Below are 17,396 nucleotides of genomic sequence, written 5' to 3' on the forward strand. Positions count from 1 at the left end.
CGAGGTGCCGATCCTCTCCACTACAGCAGCTAGCACTGTCGATATTCTGACGTCAATCTTTTGCATCAGAGGTTTACCTGAAGAGTTGGTTTTGGACAATGGACCCCAGCTCACTATTTCTGCAGTTTTGTGACGCCAACAGCATAAAGCATGTGACGGCCACACCGTTCCACTCTCAGTTCAGTGGTGAGGTGCAACGCTTCGTCAGAACTTTCGAACAACAGGTGGACATGTTACTCACTTCCCATACACGGGAGCCATCTCGAGTGTTCTTTCTCTCGTCCTATCGTTCCTAGCCACGCGACGTAAAATCAACAGTAGAGCTCTTGCATGGACGCTGACATAAGATACTGCTTCAGCTGCTGCATCCTCTACAGCAGTAGGCCCTTCCTCCGCAGTGCTCTAAGTTTAATATGCATTATTTAGTCTTTTTCCGAGGTTTTGGCAGACACAGGCGCTGGGAACTAGGAGTTATCACCAAAGTCTTGGGTCCCTCTTTGTATGTTGTACAGTGTTCCACCGGGCTGCAGAAGCGCCATCAAAACCAGCTTCGTTTCTGTGCGCTGCTAGAACCTGCCATGGGTTTTTCATTTATAGATGTGGTGTCCTAAAGACCCTAAATCCTCCCTCCGGTCTCGCGACACCAGCACCGGATTTTGACCTGGAGGACAACGACACGGCGCCTTCGCCGTTACCACAGTGGTAGCAACCACATCTGCAGGAGGTGGGGCCCCATTGCCTTGCTGCCATTTGATGGGCCGCCATTGATCCTCCAGTCGCCGTTGCTCCTCTGCCGATAGAAGCTGTTTCTTTCCTGGGCGTGGGTGCGCACCCCGTTCCTCGTTTTTCACTCGATATTCTACATCTACATCTAGGTGATTACTCTACTATTCACAATTAAGTGCCTGGCAGAGGGTTCAATGAACCACCTTCAAGCTGTCTCCCTACCGTTCCACTCTCGAACGGCGCGCGGGAAAAACGAGCACTTAAATTTTTCTGTGCGAGCCCTGATTTCTCTTATTTTATTGTGATGATCATTTCTCCCTATGTAGGTGGGTGCCAACAGAATGTTTGCGCAATCGGAGGAGAAAACTGGTGATTGAAATTTCATGAGAAGATCCCGTCGTATCGAAAAACGCTTTTGTTTTAATGATTGCCACTCCAATTCACGTATCATGTCTGTGGCACTATCTCCCCTATTTCGCGATAATACAAAACGAGCCACCCTTCTTTGAACTTTTTCTCATCCGTCAGTCCCACCTGATACGGATCCCACACCGCACAGCAATACTCCAGAATTGGGCGGACAAGTGTAGTGTAAGCAGTCTCTTTAGTACAGCTGTTGCACCTTCTAAGTGTTCCGCCAATGAGTCGCAATCTTCGGTTTGCTCTAGGCACAACATTATCTATGTGATCGTTCCAGTTTAGGTTACTTGTAAGTGTAATCCCTAAGTATTTAGTTGAATTTACAGCCTTCAGATTTGTGTGACTTATCGCGTAATCGAAATTTAGCGGATTTCTTTTGATACTCATGTGTATAACTTCACACTTTTCTTTATTCAGGGTCAGTTGCCACTTTTCGCACCACACAGATACCTTATCTAAATCTTTTTGCAATTCATTTTGGTCATCTGATGACTTTACAAGACGGTAAATGACAGCATCATCTGAAAATAATCTAAGAGGGGTACTCAGATTGTCTCCCATGTCGTTAACATTGATTAGGAACAATAGAGTGCCTATAAGACTTCCTTGGGAAACGCCGGATATTATTGCTGTTTTACTCGATGACTTTCCGTCTATTGCTACGAACTGTGACCTTTCTGACAGGAAATCACTAACCCGGTCGCACAATTGAGGCGATATTCCACAGGCACGCAGTCTGGTTAGAAGATGCTTGTGAGGAACGGTGTCGAAAGTCTTGTAAAAATCTAAAAATATGGAGTCAATCTGACAACCCCTGTCGATAGCACTCATTACATCAGGAGTATAAAGAGCTAGTTGTGTTCTGCAAGAACGATATTTTCTGAATCCGTGCTGACTATGTGTCAGTAAATAGTTTTCTTCGAGGTACATCATAATGTTCGAATACAGTGTATGTTCCAAAACCCTACTGCAAATCGACGTTAGTGAAATTGGCCTGTAATTCAGCGGATTACTTCTATTTCGCTTTTTGGGTATTGGTGTGACTTGAGCAACTTTCCAGTCTTTAGGTACGGAGCTTCCTGTGAACGAGCGGTTGGATATAATTGCTAAATATGGAGCTATTGCATCTGCATACTCTGAAAGGAACCTGACTAGTATGCCATCTGGACCGGAAACCTTGCCTTTATTAAATGATTTAAGCTGCTTTGACACACTGAGGATATCTGCTTCTATGTTTCTCATCTTCGCAGTTGTTCTTGAATGGAATTCAGGAATATTTACTTCGCCTTCTTTGATGAACGAGTTTCGGAAAACGGTGTTTAATATCTCTGCTTTGGTGGCACTGTCATCAGTGACTTCATCGTTGTTATCGCGCAGTGAAGGTATTGATTGCATCACGCCACTGATGCGCTTTATATATGACCAGAATCTCTTAGGGTTTTGTGCCAGATTCCGAGACAGAGTTTCGTTGCGGAAATTATTAAAAGCAACTCGCATTGAAGCACGCGCTACGTTTCGAACTTCTGCAAAACTTTGCCAATCTTCGGGATTTTGCGGTGTTTTAAATTTGGCATGCTTTCTTCGTTGCTTCTGCAACAGCGATCTGACCCGTTTTGTGTACCTTGGGGGATCAGTACTATTACTTATTAATTTATGTGGTATATATCTCTCGATTGCCGTCGATACTATCTCTTTCAAATCATTCCGCATCTTTTCTATGCTCACGTAATCAGATCGGAAGGAGTGGAGATTGTCTCTTAAAAAGGCGTTAAGAGCATTTTTATCAGTTTTTTTTAAAAAATAGATGTACTTCGTGATTCTTTTTGATGGTTGTGGGTGTTACGGTATTCAGCCTAGGAGCAACTGCCTTGTGGTCACTGATCCCTGTATTCGTCATGATACTCCCTATTTGTCCAGGATTATTTGTTGCTAAGAGGTCAAGTATGCTTTCGCAACCATTTACGCTTAGAGTAGGCTCATGAACTAACTGTTCAAAATAATTGTCTGAGAAAGCATTCAGTACAATTTCGGATGACGTTTTATGCCTGCCGCCGGCTTTAAACGCATATTTTTTCCAGCATATCGAGGATAGATTGAAGTCGCCACCGACTATGATTGTATGATTGGGGTACCTATTTGAAATGAGACTCAAGTTTTCTTTGAACTGTTCAGCAACTATATCTTCTGAGTCGGGGGGTCGATAAAACGATACAATTAATAGTTTAGTCCGATTGCCAAGTATAACCTCTACCCATACTATTTCGCAGGAACTATCTACTTCAATTTCACTACAAGGCAAACTACTTCTGACAGCAATAAATACTCCACCACCAACTGTATTTAATCTATCATTTCTGAACACTGTTAGATCGTTTGAAAGAATTTCTGCTGAACTTATTTCCGGTTTTGCCAGCTTTCTGTACCTATAACTATTTGATCTTCAGTGCTTTCTATTAGGGCTTGGAGCTCTGGTTCTTTCCCAACACAGCTACGACAATTTACAACTACAATACCGATCGTTTCTACAGCTATCTTACTGTGTTACACCTGTCCCCTTTTAGACGGACGCCCTTTCTGTACTTTCCTGAGACCCTCTAACCTAAAAAACCGCCCAGACCCTTCCACACAGCCCCCGCTACCCGCGTAGCCGCTTTCTATGTGTATTGGACTCCTGAGTCCTGACGCAGTAAGCGGAACCCGGAAAACCACCACCCGATGGTGCAAGTCAAGGAATCAGCAGCCCACACGACCACAGAACCGCCTGAGCCTCTGATTCTGGCCCGATCACTCGGCTCTGCACCAAAGGATCATAGTCGGTTCTGTCGACGATGCTGCAGGTGGTGAGCTCCGCCTTAATCTCGGAAGCAATACTGGCAGTCTTTACCATTTCCGCCAGCCGCCCGAAACCAGAGAGAATCTCCACCGATTCAAAGCGACACACTCATTGGTACCGACATGGGCTACCACTTGCAGTTGGCTACACCCTGTACTCTTCATGCCATTCGGAAGCAACCTTTCCACATCCGGAATGGCTCCCCCGGTATGCACAGTGTGCACACTGCACACTGGCTTCCTTCCCCTCCTTGGCAGCCATGTTCCTAAGGGGCCCCAATACGCGCCTAACGTTGGAGCTCCCAGCTACCAGCAAACCCTCCCTCTGTGAATGCCCAGACCTTGTGGGCCGAGAAGCTTACTCTGCAACTGGGTGGACGACTGCATCTGGCTCAGAGACTTCGTCAGCCACAGATAACGCCCGAAACCTGTTCGTCAAACGAACTGGAGAGGCCCTACGACCGGTCCCGCGGAAAGTCTTTCGCTGCCTGCCAGACTTTGGAATGATCTTCCACTCGACCACAGGTGAGAGGTCAACCTCGGTGCAGGTAGTACCCGGGGTGGCCACAGCAGTGGATCGATCGGAGGACACGTGGGTCGTGCTCGACATCCCTTGCATCCCCGCGTCTCACCCCCTACAATGATGCCCTTAGGCAGCAGCCTCAAGCTGTGTGTCGAAAGCCAACACAGCATGGAGCTGTGAATGAAGGGTCAACAACTCAGCTCTCATCTGTACACAGCAATCACAGTGCGTATCCATTTCTGAACTCGCTCCTGTCTGAAACTTATAAAGATATGTAATAAACAAACGGTGTACTCGCCTTATTAGCAGCAGGAACTCGCAGGTCTAACTGACACTGAGCTGTTCTAAGCAAAACAAATGAAAGCCTGTACGATACGAGGGTCGATACAACGGTAGATAGCAACGGTGGTACTGTATACTACACTCTTTTTAAAATGAAAGGTTGCTCCTAGTAAGCACTCAGACACTCATTTCCAGCCATTCGGCAGACGAATGTTGGGATGCAAGCAGGAGCTTGTCATCAACTGATGTTTCAGCTCATGACTCCTCAGTAGCACCTACACCCAGACTTCCCTCTCGTCTTTGTTTCCGGCAGTATCAGGACACAATGACAGCGAGGAGTATTAGTAGGGAAGAACATGGTATTGAGTGCTATCGATACAACGTTGTGCCTTTTCACGCTTAGAAGTTGCAGTAACCAATATGACTACACCACCAATCTGTGGCTGGCTCCAAAACACGCCTTCCTCAGCATGTATTGACAGCACCACCACGGAGGTAACTTAAAAAAATACGCTGCGCTGGTCTTCAGTCTAGTATATCTGTTAGTTCAGTTTTGCCTGTGTAGTCGAAGCATTGTCATTCAGCCTATGTCTTTATTATGGGTATTGAACCGGCCTACTTGAAGGGATCTTCACAGGAATATCACTTGGAATTGCCGTTACTCACGCTAAATAAAGGAAGTTTAACAAACACTGTGTGTGCACCTTATTATTTTACTTTCTGTCACGGAACCCCTCCAATCCATGGCATCCACAACTGGGATGACCAAACACGGCATTTTATGGTAAGAGCTACATGTGTTTATCATCATGACGCCCAGGCTGGGAAACACTTATGTTCTCATATGAAACTTCACTTTATTTTGTGTGTGTGTAGTAATGTGGTCTATTTTCAACAATGGCCTTGTTGGCAGAAAGCTCATTTCTTGACAAAGGCCCTGTTGGCCGAAAGCTCATTTTTGACAAAGGCCTTGTTGGCTGAAAGCTCATTTTCTGATAGACTTTTTGTTGTGAATATCTGCAACTCGGCATCTCCGCTATATGGTGAGTAGCAACTTCACTTTATTTTTCATTGATGCTTCCCAAAGTTCCTCTTCAATAGATGGTATTTCATTACCATGTGTAAGTAGTGCACCAAAGCCGCTATCAGCGCATTTTGTTAGTGCAGATGGCCTACATCAGGGGCAGGCATACTCTATAAAGATATGGTGACATCACTTCAATTATTCAATCAAACGGATACCATCATCTATGAGGCAGAGACAGAGAGTGTCTGCAGAGTAGTAGTATGACCCTTTTATCATACTGTAAGTAATTTTGTGTGTGGTGTGTGTGTGTGGTGTAAATTTTTTTGTGTACTATGTATACGTATATACACATACATAAAAAGAAAGTGTGGGAAAAAAGGATAAAAAAGAACAAAATTTATATATATATATATATATATATATATATACACTCCTGGAAATTGAAATAAGAACACCGTGAATTCATTGTCCCAGGAAGGGGAAACTTTATTGACACATTCCTGGGGTCAGATACATCACATGATCACACTGACAGAACCACAGGCACATAGACACAGGCAACAGAGCATACACAATGTCGGCACTAGTACAGTGTATATCCACCTTTCGTAGCAATGCAGGCTGCTATTCTCCCATGGAGACGATCGTAGAGATGATGGATGTAGTCCTGTGGAACGGCTTGCCATGCCATTTCCACCTGGCGCCTCAGTTGGACCAGCGTTCGTGCTGGACGTGCAGACCGCGTGAGACGATGCTTCATCCAGTCCCAAACATGCTGAATGGGGGACAGATCCGGAGATCTTGCTGGCCAGGGTAGTTGACTTACACCTTCTAGAGCACGTTGGGTGGCACGGGATACATGCGGACGTGCATTGTCCTGTTGGAACAGCAAGTTCCCTTGCCGGTCTAGGAATGGTAGAACGATGGGTTCGATGACGGTTTGGATGTACTGTGCACTATTCAGTGTCCCCTCGACGATCACCAGTGGTGTACGGCCAGTGTAGGAGATCGCTCCCCACACCATGATGCTGGGTGTTGGCCCTGTGTGCCTCGGTCGTATGCAGTCCTGATTGTGGCGCTCACCTGCACGGCGCCAAACACGCATACGACCATCAGTGGCACCAAGGCAGAAGCGACTCTCATCGCTGAAGACGACACGTCTCCATTCGTCCCTCCATTCACGCCTGTCGCGACACCACTGGAGGCGGGCTGCACGATGTTGGGGCGTGAGCGGAAGACGGCCTAACGGTGTGCGGGACCGTAGCCCAGCTTCATGGAGACGGTTGCGAATGGTCCTCGCCGATACCCCAGGAGCAACAGTGTCCCTAATTTGCTGGGAAGTGGCGGTAAGGTCCCCTACGGCACTGCGTAGGATCCTACGGTCTTGGCGTGCATCCGTGCGTCGCTGCGGTCCGGTCCCAGGTCGACGGGCACGTGCACCTTCCGCCGACCACTGGCGACAACATCGATGTACTGTGGAGACCTCACGCCCCACGTGTTGAGCAATTCGGCGGTACGTCCACCCGGCCTCCCGCATGCCCACTATACGCCCTCGCTCAAAGTCCGTCAACTGCACATACGGTTCACGTCCACGCTGTCGCGGCATGCTACCAGTGTTAAAGACTGCGATGGAGCTCCGTATGCCAAGGCAATCTGGCTGACACTGACGGCGGCGATGCACAAATGCTGCGCAGCTAGCGCCATTCGACGGCCAACACCGCGGTTCCTGGTGTGTCCGCTGTGTATATATATATATATATATATATATATATATATATGCACACCATGTGTGTGAAAGAAAGAAAAATTTAAAAAGAAGCATAAACAAAAAATATTAAAACAGCATAAAGAAAAAAATTGTATATTGATTTATTTGTTCATACACAACATATGTGTAGCCTGTAAATATATATACACACACACCAAGAAAAGTTTTGCATTACCCTGTTTCCCAGTATTCCTGAAGATAGACATTGACTGTGGATATTGTATCACAGATACAGTCCCTTTGACTGTTCAGAGATGTCACTAAACCCGCCCAAAGATGTAAACAACCATGCATGAGCAGTGTCTATTAGATGGAGGGGGTCTGACAGCGGATCAGTTCCAGTCATTCCACCAGGAAGGAGGCACATGGCTTGTGCCGTCTGTAGTTCAGCCATGCCTAGATGGTCAATACTGCGGTTCGATCGCGTCCACATTGTTATTTTGTGTCAGGAAGGGCTCTCAACAAGGGAAGTGTACAGGTATTTCAGAGTGAACCAAAGCGATGTTGTTTGGACGTGGAGGAGATACAGAGAGACAGGAACTGTTGATGACATGCCTCGCTCAGGCTGCCCAAGGGCCACTACTGCAGTGGATGACTGCTACCTATAGATTATGTCTCAGAAGAACCCTGACAATAACGCCACCATGTTGTGTAAAACTTTTAGTGCAGCCACAGGAGATCGTGTTATGACTCAAACTGTGTGCAATAGGCTGCATGCTGCGCAACTTCACTCCCGATGTTCACGGCGAGGTCCGTCTTTGCAACCACGACATCATGCAACACGGTACAGATGGGCCCAACAACATGCTGAACGGACCGCTCAGGATTGGCATCATGTGCTCTTCAATGATGAGTATAGCATATGCCTTCAACCAGGCAATCGTCAGAGACGTGTTTGGAGGCAACCTGGTCGGGCTGAACGCCTTACATACACTGTCCAGCGAGTGCAGTAAGGTGGAGGTTCCCTGCTGTTTTGGGGTGGCATTACGTGAGGCCGATGTACACTGCTGGTGGTCATGGAAGGTGCCATAACGGTTGTATGATACATGAATCTCATTCCTCAACTGATGGTGCAACCATATTGGCAGCAGATTGGCGAGGCATTCGTCCTCATGGACGACAATTTGTTCCCCCATCGTGCATATCTTCTGAATGACTTCCTTCAGGATAACAACATCGCTCGACTAGAGTGGCCAGTACGTTCTCTGGACATGAACCATATACATGCCTGGGATAGATCGAAAAGGGCTGTTTATGGACGACGTGAACCACCAACCGGTCTCAGGAATCTACGCGGAATCGCAGTTGAGGAGTGGGACAATCTGGATCAACAGTGCCTTGATGAACTTGTGAATAGTATGCCACGATGAATACAGGCATGCATCAATGCAACAGGATGTGCTACAGGGTACTAAAGGTATCAGTGTGTACAGCAATGTGGACCACCACCTCTGATGGTCTCGCTGTATGGTGGTACAACATGCAATGTGTGGTTTTCATGAGCAATAAAAAGGGTGGAAATGATGTTTATGTTTATCTCTATTTCAGTTTTCTGTACAGGTTCCGGAACTCTCGTAACTGAAGCGATGTAAAGCTTTTTTTGATGTTTATATATCTACGCTCCATTTGCGTCTTCTTCTTGAGTCGATGGAGAGAAGGACACCTGTAGAATTCCAGGTCTTGAATAGTAGCAAATTTAAAGATTTGACACATCCGTGAGATCTTCTTCTTCCCCTTCACATAGATTATGGTATCTGTGTGGTCGAATAATTGAAGCGACGTCACCAGATCTTTATAGCGCATGCCGGGATCATCCCAGTGAATTCCATGGTACAAATGTGTTAACCACTTTGCAAACTTCCGTGTCTTAGCATACTTCAAATACTTGAAAGACCTCGGTGATGCAATGTTTGCTTAGAATGTCTCTATCATTCCTGCATCTTCTGTGTACGCCATATCTTTAAATGTTATCTGTCTACGCTCATCATCATAGAAATCATGAAGTAATGAAATAGGTCATTAAAAAGTACTAGCATCTTACGTGGTTTCTGAACAGACATTATTATTATTATTGTTATTATTATTATTATTATTGATCTTTTCAGCTGTAAATCCAATACAATACATCTTAATTGATGGTGGCTCATCAGAGTGGCATCGCGCATTCGAGTCATAATGTTTAAAGCATGGTTCATACTTTGGAAATACGTCAGATGGTAAATAAAATATATGTCACATAGTAATGATACAAGTTGTGTATGTAACATGTAATAATCAAAAGCGTCCACGTGGCGACAACTCTTTATCAGTTTCATATAAATATCCAAGAGCACAATAAACGCATTTCTTGATTTCAACAGCTCAAACACGCTTTAAGCAGCAACATTCTCTTTTCCCTTGAATCCGTTGTTCTCAAGGTTAATTGTCGCAACATATTAAGGGAGTAAGAGCTATGGAATATTTTTTCTAATATGTGGCTACAGCTCTGTTGTTGAACAAGCATAGTCGCGCAGTCACTATCCCCCTTTAATAGCGATAACTAAAGCATGACCATACTTTGCACGCTACACTCACTACCGCTCCTCATAACTACGGCATTACCTTATTCACAGACATCCAAGCACACATTTGAAGCTGAATAACTGAGTGACGACGGATTCATAGTGATTATTCAGTTACATAAAACTAATGCGCTGAAAGAGACAAACAAAAGTCTATTGCACACTTGTAATAAAGCATTCCTTGCATTTAGGCCTATAGGACGTTTCTACATAACATGATGTTCCTTTTTGAAAATTCAGCCCCCGCACACACGTTATAGGATCGAAATAGGGCTGTATCACTAAGTCACCGTTTCTCGCACATGTAACAAACAAAAACTTTGTATGGCGCTCTAACAGGCTCTTTTGCTTTTTTGTAACAAACTCAGTTTCGCCAGTTGAAGCAACAGATCCGTCTCACGGTGATCCTCCTCCTGCTCCAAAGTGTTAAACAGGTACGGTACTAAGCAACATGAACTTAAAAATATGCTTAGACTACAACAGTTTTCGTTTGTCCACCCACCTGCTACGCCGATGAAAATTAACTCCGAATGAACGTACTCTAGTATATTTTGGACTCACAGTGATTTCTTAGTCAGCGGAAAATTGTGTGATCTGGGTGGTGGAAGCTATGCATGGAACGCACTGACAGAAACCCCAACTTGGCGGTCTGAATATATTAAAGACGCCACTGTGTGTCGGCTGGATTTACAAGAATCGAAAATACCAAAAGGTTTCGTGGAAGTGGTGACATCAATAAACCGAAAAGACTCTAGGGCTTTTTAAAAAAATTGTAGTTACATCCTTTATTCATCGACAGGTATGTGATGGGAGGAGGTTTTTTTGGAGTGTGAAAACAATACCCAGCTGGTGCAACTGCGGATGTATCATAATTTCTTTATACACCTATAACTGGCAGTCAGAAATGTTATACTGCTGCTTGAACGTAAAGGGATTGTGACTTACGTTTGTGGGACGTAATCAAACTACTATTCACACAAAAAAGAAAATTACGTATGTTTAGTCGTAAGGGAAGGATTCATTTGACGTGGTGAATTGTGATTTCAACGCATCGAGGAATATATCTGAACGTAAGAGGTGATAGAGCCATTTCATAAACCGCTGCACAATATAGCAATGCAGGGGCTCAACTGGACCTGCTGTAGTGTATAAACAGGACGGGCAGTACGGCTGTAAAAAGAAATCCCCTCATCGGCACCCCCTAAGCGTATCCTCGCACTTTCCTTGTCGCATTATCGACAATGATGTTGATTACAGTACACCAACCCGTATTGGTGATATCCTTACAACCCTTTCGACCGCGGGGGCGTTGTTGATTATCACATAGTGCCGGACGCCTGTGTTTTATAACACTTGTTTGAGAGAGTCTTGACAGGATGCAGCACCTTCCAGGAACGCTGACTGGAGAACTTAAACGTCAGATACTTTCCTGGGACTGAAGAGAATCGAGACACGTAGCTGGTGTGAATGTGGGCATGCCATAATTTTTTCGGGTACTGTACACATATAAAACAATAACCGCACAGTTTGTCTGAAATGCGTATATGTTGCAGTGTGAAGTTACTGTGGCTTATGTTCCAGCATGTCCAGAGAAAATGACTGTGTGTCCTATCGTGATGGAGGTATAGATTCAGCACATCGATAGCCATAAGGGGAATGAAATATTTGTTTTTACATGGAAAATTATGTGCGCTATAGATATTGAGATTCGTTCCAGAACGACGGCCGTCAAGAGGAGACATTTCCAGTACACTGCTCGATGTCAGACTGTAGCAGCAATCCCATTTAATTGTAGTTACACTGTTAAATATGTACCTGGTTCCCAGTATTCTTGTGAGTCTGGAGATGGCCTTAGAAAGTGTAGCAGTAAGCGAGCAGATCGGGGCCGGAAACAGCATCTCAGCGGACGCCTTTGTTCCAAGATGGGGCTTGTCCATACTTTGTAGACCAGTTCAGAGGGTCCGAGAAAGCTTCAGGCTTATGTCGATCTGGCTCGCAGCTACACGTGGGCGGATGAATAGTGAACTAATAGCCAGTTGCCTTCGGGACCTCGTGTGTCACGTGTATACCTTGCGAAAATTTGAGAAGATTCAATACGACGAGTGTTTGCGTTGGGAGTATTGATAGCGTTCGAACTCCTACCACTTAGGTCCTCGTGGGGTGGGTGCTAGTTCACGGCCGGCTGGCCTTTCTCTGGCTGACACGCGCTTCTGCGACTGCGGTCATAGGCCGTGTTTAAGGCCGCTCTCTCCTCCGTCAGTGCTGCACTGCGGCACGGTGAGTACGTGGGATGTATTTGGCGATCTGTAGACCACTTTTTACAGGGTTTAATTGTCAGTGCAGTATGGCCATCTGTACAAAATAGTTTTTTCCTGCTGAAAGTCTCGTCTGCAGAAAAAAAAGGCGGACAGTGCTCCCACACTGGCAGCAGCAGCAGTTTGACAGGTAAATTCAGTAAGAGTCGGGCTGTCCCATTAGGATCATTGGTGTTATTCGGGGTATTTTCGTAAACATGTCCTGTTAGGACAAGAATTTCAATGCAGGCAATCTGAGACATCACGAAAGCTCCCAAAAAAGCTACAGTTTACAATTTCCGAGAGGTCGACTGGGCTCTTATTTACATAGCCATGTAACGTCAGTACAACAATGAGAACCTTTTAGAAGCGCCTATGATGGTGAGTCACTACGCTAAGATTTCGTGGCGATGCATCAGCCATGCTGGGCAGGTAAACACGTGTGCACGGCTAGACGTAGCTCGCATGTCCCGTTAGGATCGCTAGGAACAATGCGCCCTGATCTATTTTGGGAAGCATTAGAAACGATTTCTATTGCGCTGGACCTACAACCCTGCGTCATTGCGCCAGCAACGGTGCCTAGCTGAACACGTATTTCGACAGGTATTTCTCAGGTGCAACTGACACCTGCACACACATGGTTCGGCAGCTGACGTCCACGTCATCACTTTGCTGGGGCTCCTGTGTGTCCCTACTCTTGGGAGCATGTGAGGTAGCGTCCTGTGAGGCCCAGTGGACATGGCACGGCTGGCGGTGAGTGCTTCGCGATCAATAGATTTTTAAGTGTGTGTAATTACGTGTGATGTGTGTTTCATGGCGGCATTTCTTGCGCAATCGGAATAGAAAAAGAAATGCGATCGATGTAATTACTTCCCACAAGTGAGAATGATGGGAAAGTGAAATCTAAGTTCCGCAAACTGATTTTTTTAATTAAAAAAAAATATACCCTTGAATTTTGCTTCATGTAATCCTACCTCTTTACTGAAGAGCCGTCAATTTCCAGGTAGAGGAGGGGAGGGGGAGAGGCGTGGGGGCGAGGGGGCGATGGGGGGGGGGGATGGGGTGTCGGTGGTGGTGATAGATTTCCTGAAAAGTTCCATACACCGCCTTGAACCCCCTAAATTGTATAAATAAATAATATTCCACACGTTGTCTAGATTCTTTAAACAATATTCCATACACAGCAATTGATTTCTGGACAAATTCTTTATCTAAATAAATAAACTATATTCCATACACTGCCATAAATAACTAAACAATAGTCCATAATGGTCTAAATTGTTTAAACAATATTCTATTCACTACAATCGAATTCCCTCCAAATGACCGATCAACTGAATTTTTTTCCAGCCAATTTCTAGGAGGGAGGGTGGGATAGGAGGGGGTTTACCAGAGGGGAAGAGGTTAATTAACTGATCAATTTAATTAAGTAGTCAATCAAACTGGTAAGAGTGAGACGGGTTATTCCAATAACTCAGACCTGAAAGTGTACTTGTTGTAGCAGTGAGGGGGAGGGGGTGGGTTGGAGGTTTCCTGAGGGGTGGGGGGAGTGGGAGGGGGTGGGGGAACAATAGGTTAAGGACCTGTTAATCAAAAGGAAGGATGCTTTTAGCAGAACAATAGGTAAAGGACCTGTCAATCAAAGGAGAACAATAGATTAAGCACCTGTCAATCAAAGGAGAACAATAGGTTAAGTACCAGCCAGTCAAAGGAGAACAATAAGTTTGCCCCTGAGTGCATCCCTGCCCCTGATGTAGGCAACTCGCACTAACAAAATGTGCAGATGGTGGCTTTGTTCCACTGCTTGTGTATTATTGCCCATTGCTTTCAAAGCCAGCAAGAATACTAATCGCTCTACCAGTTCATTCACATTGATATCTGCTAGCGATGTGTTAGAGGCCATCTTTCAGTTGTGAACATCATTTTCTTCATCATCTTCTTCTTCTTCTTTTTCTTCATTGTAATCATCTTAGTTATCATCATTTCTCTCATCATAATCATCCTGTTCTTCTTATCCATCTTCTACATTCATAAAAAATGGTTTTAAGGTCTATGTCTCTCTTATTTCGGAATAACTGTAGCAATCTTGAGAAGAACGTCCGATGGGAAGTTGAAGTATACGCTTTTCAAACCATATCTTCCTCTCCTGTGCCAAAACCTCAGAAGATTTTTTATATCCGACATCAAGCACAGCTGGATTATGGTTGGGTTTGAAATTTAGAATAACATCTCAGTTATGTAGTGGTAAGACAATATACAAATACTGTTATTTTACGTTTTTATGCACAGAGTCTAATGGAAATCTGATTCAGTAAACACTCTGTAGCTTCAGGTGTTGTAACATTATGTACACATTTTCTTCCTAATCGATGATCCATTTAATTTCGTCTCTTTAATCTGATTTTCAGTGTGCTAAAAGCTTTTTCAAATTTTTCAGCAGCCTTTCTAATCAATAAACTGTCAACTCCTTGTTTTCCTATTTTCATTTCTTTTGCAGTTTACGTTTTACTGATCTGAAAAATAAATATGGATAAGATTAGGTACTGGATGATCACCATGTGGTTTTATTCAGCAACTATATGATACAAAGTAGGACTGACCTTCTGTCCCGATCCATTCTCAATCCTTAATCTGTTTTGTAGTGTGCTAAAAAGTATTTTAATATTTTCAGCAGCCTTTCTAATCGGGGAAGTTTCAAATCTTTTTCAGTCCATTTTGTACCCATCTGAAACATAAAAATGGATACTGGGCAATGGGTAATGATGGTCAGTGATCAATGATGGTCAATGATCAATGATGTTCAGTGATAAACGACGGTCAGTGATAAACTGTGGTCGATCATCATTGGTTGTCAGTGGCCAACTATGATCAGTGATTGATGATGGTCAGTGATCAGTGATCGTCAGTTTACAGGGTGACTACTGTTACCCTTTGTGTTTAAAATCCTTAATAAATAACTACATGAGACAAAGTAAGACTTGCTTTGATGCTGTATAATCAATAGTTGAGACAATAACGTCCAAACAACAACTCACAAGATCGCTCACACTACACATCTTACGTGCAGAAGACAGTCATGATCACCAATGCGAATAACAGGGTGAACAACGTTATTTCCTGGAAACGCTGGTAGTATATCTTTCCTGATGCAACAACATGTATCTCTGTACGATTTTGTACAATAAATGTAAATGTTTCGATATGGTTGGCTACAATTAATTCTTAATGCAGCTCGCCTCCTCTAAGAGCTTGCTGAAGTTGAGATAGTGTGATGGCATATGCTTACTTGGAAACTGGTGGAAATAAAGAATTCAAGAGGGGAATCCCTTCCAACTAACTTAGCTGCCGAATACTATTACGTACAATATTTCTGTCATTATAATTATAACTCTGATTTATACAGAACAGAAAATTTCCAAGTAACGACACATTACATAAGGAACGTAGTTTTCCCTCCAAGTATTAACTTGATAAGTGTCAACTTGCTTGTGCATGTTGAAATAAGACTCAACTTTCTTAGTCGACATTATGTTAAGATTTGCTGATGTCTGTGCATGGGCACTGATGCAATCTCCAGACATGCTATATTTCTTTGGGTATGAGGAGATTCTTATCTGTAACTGAAGATGCTGTATTTATCCCCTATTGTGCGGTTCACCACACGTTGTGGGAGACAACCTCACCTAGGATGGAAATACACCGCATTCATCGCCTGACCCAACACTGTCATGTAGTTCATTCATGAATGCAAAACATAAGGTTAGCTCATCCTAAATACAAGACACACACTGTGCACCAGCTCGACGTGGCACGGGCGCAACAACTCATTCAAAGTCCCATGCAGAAGTATTAAGTCATGCTGCCTCTGTAGCTGTCTGTAATTACGAAAGTGTTCCCTGTGCAGAATTTTGTGAATGAACTGATGCCTCGATTATGTCCCATAAATGTTCGCTCGGATTCATGTTGGGCGATCTGGGTGGTCAAATCATTCTCTTGAACTGTCCAGAATGTTCTTCAAACCAATAGCGAATGGCTGTGACCGAGTGATAAGGCGCATTGTCATTCAGTGGTTGTTTGGGAATATGAAGTCAATGAATGGCTGCAAATGGTGTCCAGGTAGCCGAACATAACCAGGGGTTCCAATCCAAACCATGTAAACACAGACCACGCCATTATGGAGACACCACCAGCTCGCACAGTGCCTTGTAGACAACTTGGTTTAAGGCTTCGTGGAGTCTGCGCCAAACTCGTACCCTACTTTCAGCTCTTCCCAACTGGAATCTCGGCTCATCTTACCTAGCCACTATTTTCCATTCGTCTAGGGTCCAACCGATATGGTCACGAGCCCAGGAAAACGTTACAGGCGATGTCGTGCTGTTACCAAAGCTACTCGAATCGGCCGTCTGCTGCCATACCCTATTAACGCCACGTTTTGTCACAAGTCGTGATGGATAAGTTAGACGTACCTTCCACACTGATTTCTGCGGTTATTTCACGCAGTGTCGCCTGTTTGTTAGCACTGACAACTTTATGCAAACGCCGCTGCTCTTGGTCGTTAAGTAAAGGCCGTCGGCCACCGCATTGCTCATGGTGAGAGGTAATGCCTGAAATGTGATGTTCTCGACACACTCTTGACACTCTGGATCTTGGGATATCGAATCCCCTATCGATTTCCGAAATGGGATGTCCCATGAGTCTAGCTCCAACTACCGTTCCACGTTCAAAGTCTGTTAATTACCCTCGTTCGGCCATAATCACGTCGGAAAGATTTGAACATGAACCACCTGAGTACAAATGACAGCTCTGTCAGTACAATGCCCTCTTACAATTGTGCAGTCGATACTACCGCTATCCATAAATGTGCGTATTGCTATCCGATAACTTTTGTCACCTCAGTGTAATTCATACATATTTTGATAAGTAATACAAACAATTTAGTTGCAGAACTATTTAATTTGAAGCT

This window comes from Schistocerca piceifrons, chromosome X (assembly GCF_021461385.2).
Source record: "Schistocerca piceifrons isolate TAMUIC-IGC-003096 chromosome X, iqSchPice1.1, whole genome shotgun sequence".
Taxonomy (NCBI): Eukaryota; Metazoa; Arthropoda; class Insecta; order Orthoptera; family Acrididae; genus Schistocerca; species Schistocerca piceifrons.